This window comes from Ambystoma mexicanum, chromosome 10 (assembly GCF_040938575.1).
Source record: "Ambystoma mexicanum isolate Mex_15411 chromosome 10, UKY_AmexF1_1, whole genome shotgun sequence".
Taxonomy (NCBI): domain Eukaryota; kingdom Metazoa; phylum Chordata; class Amphibia; order Caudata; family Ambystomatidae; genus Ambystoma; species Ambystoma mexicanum.
This window is the reverse complement of record NC_090932.1, coordinates 1135809119-1135816978: the sequence shown is the minus strand read 5'-3', so window position 1 is coordinate 1135816978 and position 7860 is coordinate 1135809119. Positions and strand designations below refer to the sequence as shown.

Below are 7860 nucleotides of genomic sequence, written 5' to 3'. Positions count from 1 at the left end.
AGCCCCAGAACGTATTGTCTCAGACTCAGATTGATTATGAAGTAATGAAAGCCAAAGCATCCATCACCAGCAGCAGCAGCGGGTGTGGCAGCAATGGTGGGGACCTGCCCGCCTGCAGTGTCACAAGCGTTTTAGAAAATACTTGGGCCCCGGCACTTATTTTCTTACAAATTAAGCACTGGCTAACCACTGTTGCTCTAAAGGCATCCTGCAGGGCTTGTTCTGAAAAGTGTGATTTACTCCACGATGGGGTAGCCTTTCCCTGAATCCAGACACAGCTCTGTGAAGCGGCCTCTAGTCGCACATTCTGCCTCCTTCAGAGCACCTCTCCTTCCCCTTTCCACTCTGCCTCTCCGTGCACCGCGCCCACACCCCTCCCTCTCTCTATAAACACCCCATCACGCTGGCTCTCCACTCTTTTCCCGCGCACCTGGCACATCAGCGAGACATCCCTCTCTGCACCTGAGTCCCTCGAGAGGCCAGAGAGGTGATCTGTGGATGGAGAGGCTGCCCCTGACTGGCCCAGCTGACCTCTAGGCAACCCTGGTTCTCGCCTGTGCTGTTCCTGGATGAGGAAGGGCCTGTGTTTATTGATGCCGACAGCAGGATCCGTTCCTTGCCTTTACCATTTTAAATCGGACAAACAACGTTTAATCTTGCTTTCTTCAGGTCTCTTTGTGAATGCGCTGCCTGGGGGCAAAGTTTGAGCAATTCGGTCTACGGAAGAGCGTTTTATCAAATGGAGAGTGCAGCCGTGAGTGCATTTCCCGAGTCCAGGGTGGCACTTTCATGAGTGACTCTCTGACTGAACATTATGAGGAATTGAACGGACTAGAAGGAATTCCTGGGCACGTGGTCCGCATGCACACAGCAAGAGTTGGAAAGGAGACCCCTGCAAGGTACACAATATACATATTGATTTCAAAGTCAGGAATATAAAAGCAGTGCTTTGAGTGCACACGAAATCAAGGCAGGGTGAGGGGGCGATACCTGGTAACGCGTTGTGAAACAATACTTCCGGGCAGGTCTATTAAGGGTCTTGCCAGCTTCAGATTCGCAAGTAGCTAAGAAACCTAGAAAAACTTGTGGTAAATGAAATTAGAAGAGTGGCCTAACAGACTTTGTGACTCATTACAAGTTCGGTGCTACCGACATACCACAAACGGATTTACAGTTACTGCCCCTTGGTCCTGCGATATTACAAGTGGTGGCAGGTGGTGTAATTCCCCATTTGAATTTCGGCGTAATGACCACTGGCAGTAATTCTGCTGATTTTTTGGGCAGTAAAGTGGTGGATTTTCCTCCAGTTCTTAGCTGGGTGGAAATCCCCCACCTCACCACCAAAGTTGTAGTACAGCGGTGCGGTAATGCTGTGGTAACGTTAGCACTTTTTTTTCTCACAGTCGTACTTGTAATGTGGCCCAATGTCAAGTATATACAATTAATTTTGAAAGGTGTGTTAAAAATAAATAATGTGCAGTAAAAAAATCTACTACATTACACATTTTAAAAAAAAATGTCAATGCAGGTTTCAGTTCCTCAGTTCTTTTGAAGGAAATTCATGATTCTTAAGCATTATTTTTTTAAAATCCCAATGAAAAATCTTCAATATGACTGAATGGTGATTTGATATTTATATAGCGCTTTCGCCAAAACGATGTACATAGAACATATTTACGTACAATTATCACCCACAAACAACGTTTAATCTTGATTTCTTCCGGTATCTTCCGTGAATGCGCTGCCTATTAAGTCGTTGTTTGCTAAACTTAATTTTTAGCACTTTGTTTGCTCGCTGCATGTTCTGTAGAAATCTATATCTAGGAAGCACCTTGTACTGCCTTGATAACCTCCAAAACAATCTGTGGGACTACATGTCCCAGTGTGCTCCACGTTGGTTTTTACACCTGGTCAGGCACATGAGTGCTGCTGTAGGGAAGCCGGTCTGTGCCAGTTTTTGTCCGGGCGTGCCGACGTGTCAGCGTTTCGGCAAGAGCCTATTTGCACTGTTTGGTGCCAGCAGTAGAAAGGTATTGTTTTTCTTTGTATGTTTAATAATTACATCATGCCATATAAAATGATCGTTGACAGACTTTATTTGGCTAACTGTAGTTGCATTTTAGACCTTTACAAAATGCTTTACTGTCAGCACTGGGAAGTGATCCCTGTTTTACACAGCACACACAGTACAGAGAAATAATGTTTGTAATTATTTAACTGTAATCTCCCTCAGCTTTACGTACAATGAGAGCAATTTGTAATACCAGCAAATTTCGATATTCTATTCTCATTCTATCAATACCTTTCTGTATCTCCTGTTTATGCTGTGTATGTGCTATGTACCTGTATCCCCATGTTATCTGTATCACATATTTACCCTATCCATCCTGTCGCTTTATATACGTATGCTGCTATGTACACCCCCTGTCCTGCTCTCGTGCTTGGTCGTAGGCACTTTACTTATAACCACCATATCACACTACTACGCTTACTCTCTCCTATGCACTATCATTCAACTAGAACACAGCTATGCTATGACACAATCGACCTCGCTGTTATCATACTAACATTACCTGACAAACACCTCATCATCGTAATAAAACTCAGCTAGCTGAACGGTTGTATACGAATTGATCGTTTTACAACTGCTCGAATGACAATTGACCTTTTCACAATTGACCGAATTGTGAAGGTCAATTGTACCATATATGTGGGGGGAAACCCCCCACAACCCCCCACCCAACGCCAAACCCCCCAAAACCCATATATATATATAAATATATATTACCAAACCTATATATATATATATATATATATATATATATATATATATATATATATATATATATATATATATATATTCGGTCAATTGTGAAAAGGTCAATTGTGACCCTTTAAATTCGGTCAATTGTTCATTCGAACAATTGTAAACAACCAATTTGGGTAATACCGGCTGAACACATACCGGCTAGCTTAGGCATCTCCTCAGGCCTAACGCAGCCACAACTCAGTCTGGGTGTCCACCCTCCAGACCAAACACATCCAACTGATATCCTCAGCACCACACCTACTGCTAGGAAGCGCCTATCATGCAACAACCACACCAGCTGCACACATGTCCGGTGCGCCCACGCACCATACGACACTCTCTCTCTCTACTGACTTGAACTGCGGTTCCCGAGGGCGTTCAACCTAACAGCGCTTTGAGGTCATACCAATGATACCTAAGGGGCTATGCAAATGCCAAGTAACATAACATAACATTATACTTATTCTGTTTTGCTGACTACTTTTTTGATTATCCATTTGCCATTTGCTGTCATGGCATCCGTGAGTTAAGCTCATCCCCTTGCTTTAATTGGTGATATGCTAGCTAATTTGAAAGGGTCTACCTCACATGAGACAGTCGTACTGTATACTAGGCCCCAGAGCTGCTCATTGCAGTGTAGGGTGCCACAGGGTTCTTGCCTCTCACGGACATTATATAACATACACACCCGTCCCTTGTTTGATCTTTTGGATTGTCATGGTGTAAGCTATACCAGTTATGCTGACAATACCCAGATCATCCTCAAACTTAAGGGTGATTATGTCTGGGACTCTGAGGCTATTAATCAGATCTACACAACAATACAATCTTGGATGGCTGTCAGTTCACTTGCCCTGTATGACAATGAGACAGAACTCCTGATCTTGGGTCAGGTCCTCGGCTGAAAACACTGGAGCCTTGTTATACACAGTTTCTGATTGCTGACTGTGCTATCTCAGTGGCTTTCTTGGTCAAGGCGTTAGGTGTGTATCTGGGTTTCCAACTTTCTATGCAAAAAACATACACTTCATCTGAGGTCTACCTGTGCATATGTTCTCAAATTGTTTAGACAGATTAGATCTTACCTATCTGAACAAAACAATTACTATTGGCCAGTGTCCTAGTCAATTTCAAACTGGGTTATTTTAACAGTCTATTTGCAGGCACCTCTACCACCAATTTGCAAAAGCTCCAGACCGCCCAGAATGGGGCAGTGAGGGCCATTCGGGGAATTAGTAGGAGTGATCATATTGCATCTGCTAGAGTAGCACTCCACTGGCTACCAGTCAAGCTGCCCATAAAAAGCTCACCATGACCCATAAATGTAGATCTGGCAATGCACCTCAATATCTTTGTGACCAACTGAAGGTGGCTCCCATTAGGAGACTACTCTGTTATAATGGAGATAATAAGCTCCTTCAGCCACGCGTCAAACTTCAGAAGTTTGTGGGCCCGAGGTTTGATGTATGGGCTCTTCGTGTCTGGAACGGTTTGCTGGTAGCATGTTGTAACATACCATAACATGTTGCAACAATCAAACAATGTACTCTCTTTATGATACTTTGGCTTTCTTCATTGATAAAACAATTAATGTATCTCCCAATGTCTAACTCGGAGCAGGATGATTCAGTACAAGCTTTTAGGCGCTGGCCGTTTCGGTGCAGTGCTTTGGCCGCACTGTTCCGTTGCCCGTGGCTAGCAGGGTGGATGGGCCTGCCAGTGCCATATGTTCCCTGAAGACATTTTAATCCTAAACACTAATAAATCTAGTGGTTAGGATGACAACATATACTCAACAAACACACAGCGCTCAGTAAAAAGAAATATTGGCAAAACCAATAGTTCTGACGTTTATAGTTTATTACAGTGTACATTTAGCATGGAGGGAAGCAATGAAGAATGACAACATAGAGAGGAAGACATGATGGCATGGGAGGGAATAAAAGGCAATGCTGGGGATTGACGACATGAGAAAGAATAAAAAAATCCACTAGATGAAAGTACAACATTTGAAGGAAGGTGTGACAGCTCAAATGTGGGAAGGAGTGACAGGGCAAATAGGGGTGAAGCAACAGCACAAGTTGGGAGGTGTGACAGCACTAGGGGGGAAGGAGTGACAGCCAAGGGGAGTGGCAAAACAGCTCATGGGGAGGCACGACAGCGCTAGGGGGAAGAAGTGACAACACAAGCGGAAGGAGGGACAGCTCAAGGGGTAAGTAGGGAGCGCACAAGGAGGAGGGACAGCACAAGGAGCGGAAGAGGGTGTGAGGAATTCGACCATCCGCAATGGAGTGTCTGCACGCACATGGGCATTTTTGAAATTTTATATGAAATTGAATGAAGGTATATCAACCTCTGGAAAATGTGTGGGGCTAATCCGCACACATTTTCCTATGCTCACTGAACAACATACATATTGACCTGTGTACTCTGGGTCGACACAGCCTACAGGCGCAGTCCTCCCTGTCATATTTAGTTGGGATCTGACAGGTGGACTACACGATGCATCTCAGAAGGGGGAGGGCTAAAACCTTCCTCCTGCCATGGCCAGCCTAATTAATTATCAAAGGCTCTCTGGATCTGACATTTTCGTTTATTGACCCTCTGCAGATGGTTGCAGCAATTAACATAGTTAAAGGGGTATTTCAGTCAGAAATTGTATTGGCCCAATCAATTGGCATGTATTTTAGCGCATACATCGATCGTTCTTAAAAACATTTTCAATGCAAATTGCCTGAATTTTTCTCACTTGAACACATGCAAAAACGACAGGTCGTGTGTTGCCATGTTGTGCGAATATGATCCGTTGATCCATCACGCTAAGTTCAAGTGCCCTCTATGCACTAATTCAGATCAACCGCCCCTAACGCTGACATCACTATGCGCTCACTATGAGCTCCACCTATTTTAATTATGCTAGTGGGCAGCGTAGCCAAACGTACCCTGTCATCACCAATGTCATAACATTATCTAATGCAGAACTAGGAACATAAACACCCACATCCCCAACAGATGCAAAACCTTTGTTTCTTTTCACAAAAATGATGAAACTTTGGGCCTCATTACACGGACGGCGGTGGACCAAGGTGCTATTAGCACCTTGGTCCATGCCGGTAAAATACCGGCACCGCCTTGGTGGAAAGGGAAATTACCACCCTATTCCAAGGTTGGTGGGGCGGTAATTCCCCCTTCCCCCATTGCCCTTCCCCATTTTTGCCCCATAGGGCATAATGGGAATGGGGAAGGTGCTAATTACGGCACCGCAAATTGCGGTACCGTAACGGGTTGGTTTTTAATGCCTGCAAAAAGCAGGCGTTAAATTCTCCAACCCGCAAAGGGACCTCATAGTAAGGCGGTAAGGGTTTACCGGTACCGGTAAAATACCGGTACCGGTAAACCCTTACCACCTACCGTGTAATGAGGCCCTTTATTTTGAAGAAAAAAGCAATGGCCGGGAGCATAACAAGCAGGGGAGCCGTCTTATTAATTTCCTGTGGGTGCCCAAATATTGGAAGTGACATCACCGGCAATTATGACCGCATTTGCACGTAGTTGCCAACTTGGTGCAAAGGGGATTGTGGGCGCATAACAGAGGAAACCTTGGCTAGCATGTACTGCATATACTAAAGCCAAATAAGGAGGTTTAAGCCTTCCAGTTGCATTCCAGTAAGCCATCACTGCCCCTACTCCACCCCGCTATAATCATCCAGCTTGTCGTGATCTACATCATACCCTTCATACCGCAGCATGAACATCACCCCAAAGGTGGTCTAAATGCCCAAGCTATAGCAGATTTTTCGACCGTATTGCTGTACCAGAAGGACCCTCTGGAAGTTGGTCACTGTAGTCCAAGAGACACTACTACCCCTGAGAACCAGGCAGACTTACTATTGGACAGCAATATCGTTTTGGGTCCACCTTCTGTGTGAATATCTATATTATGATTTTGATCCATTTGTTGTGTTTTTGATTATCATTAGATGCCATCAGTATATTTGCTACAGTTTCAGTAAACCATTGCATTGTAGTGGCTTTTATAGTCAAATAGAAACACATTAAAAATACTCACTTTTGTTTGGTATTTATGTAGATTAACTTGTAAAGGTAATGTATGAGCATTAGGAATGGTATAATCAAATACAGAGTTCACTTATTGCTGATATTAGCAAGTAAGTACCCGGCATCCTACTATTCTATTTACTTGGAAAATATTTAAACTACCAAGCAAGATGTGTGTGGTGCCACTGCATGACTATTTCTATATTTGTCTGATGCAACTCCTAAAACTCCATTAAAATCGTTGGCATCTGGGACAATGTAGGTTAACACATATCCTTTTAACTGATGTACTGTCCTCTAAGGAGGGGTCACCCTCTGGGGGATCCCACTTTCCCTGTCCCCTATGGGATGTAAGGCATAGCAGGCTCACCGCCCTATTCCCACCGGGGAGGGCGGATGGCTCTACCTTGGGGAGAGGCGACGAATTCCCTGGATTCACCACAGCTCCTTGTGCCTAGAGTTCATAAAAACACTACACACCATATTGGGATCTAAACTTTGGAACAGTCTTCCAAATCCTTTACAGTCCATAAGGAGGGTAAAAACATTTGTGTTTTATCAGTATCTGTACAGTTATCTCGCTTTGCCAGTTCTTATTTCCATGAGCGATGAATTTTAATGTTAGGGCTTTGAATTTCTTTATGATGCTTGATTATTGTAATCAGTACCTGAAAACAACATGCATGCTACTGTTTTAATACAGTGAAAAAACAATGCTTCTGGGTAGTAAAAAAAAAGTAACAGTATATGCTGTTTGAGTTATTTCTGGCATAACAAACCAGCACGGATGGACTAGAAGAAAATGAATACATGAAAAAGGTTATAGGCACACAAAACATTTATCACAATGGCAAAGCAAGCATGAAGCTGGAGACCATTTAGGGTCTGTGGTAGGAGCAGGCATGATAACATGCAGCTATGATGGTGCTGCTTTTTCCTTGGTCTTTGGGTTCCCCCTCGACAGACAGCTCTGGCATTGCCAGTTGGCGTAC

At 43.9% G+C, this 7860-nt stretch overlaps 1 protein-coding gene across 1 annotated transcript in view; it reads left to right on the top strand.

The window, feature by feature from the left end:
• Positions 1 to 437: 437 nt before the first annotated feature.
• LOC138492081 (beta-1,3-galactosyltransferase 2-like) overlaps positions 438 to 7860 on the top strand; it is a 148764-nt gene continuing 141341 nt past the window's right edge. The window contains exon 1 of the mRNA XM_069619041.1: positions 438 to 899. The gene's annotated coding sequence lies outside the window, so the exon portion shown is untranslated. The remainder of the gene's footprint in view (positions 900 to 7860) is intronic.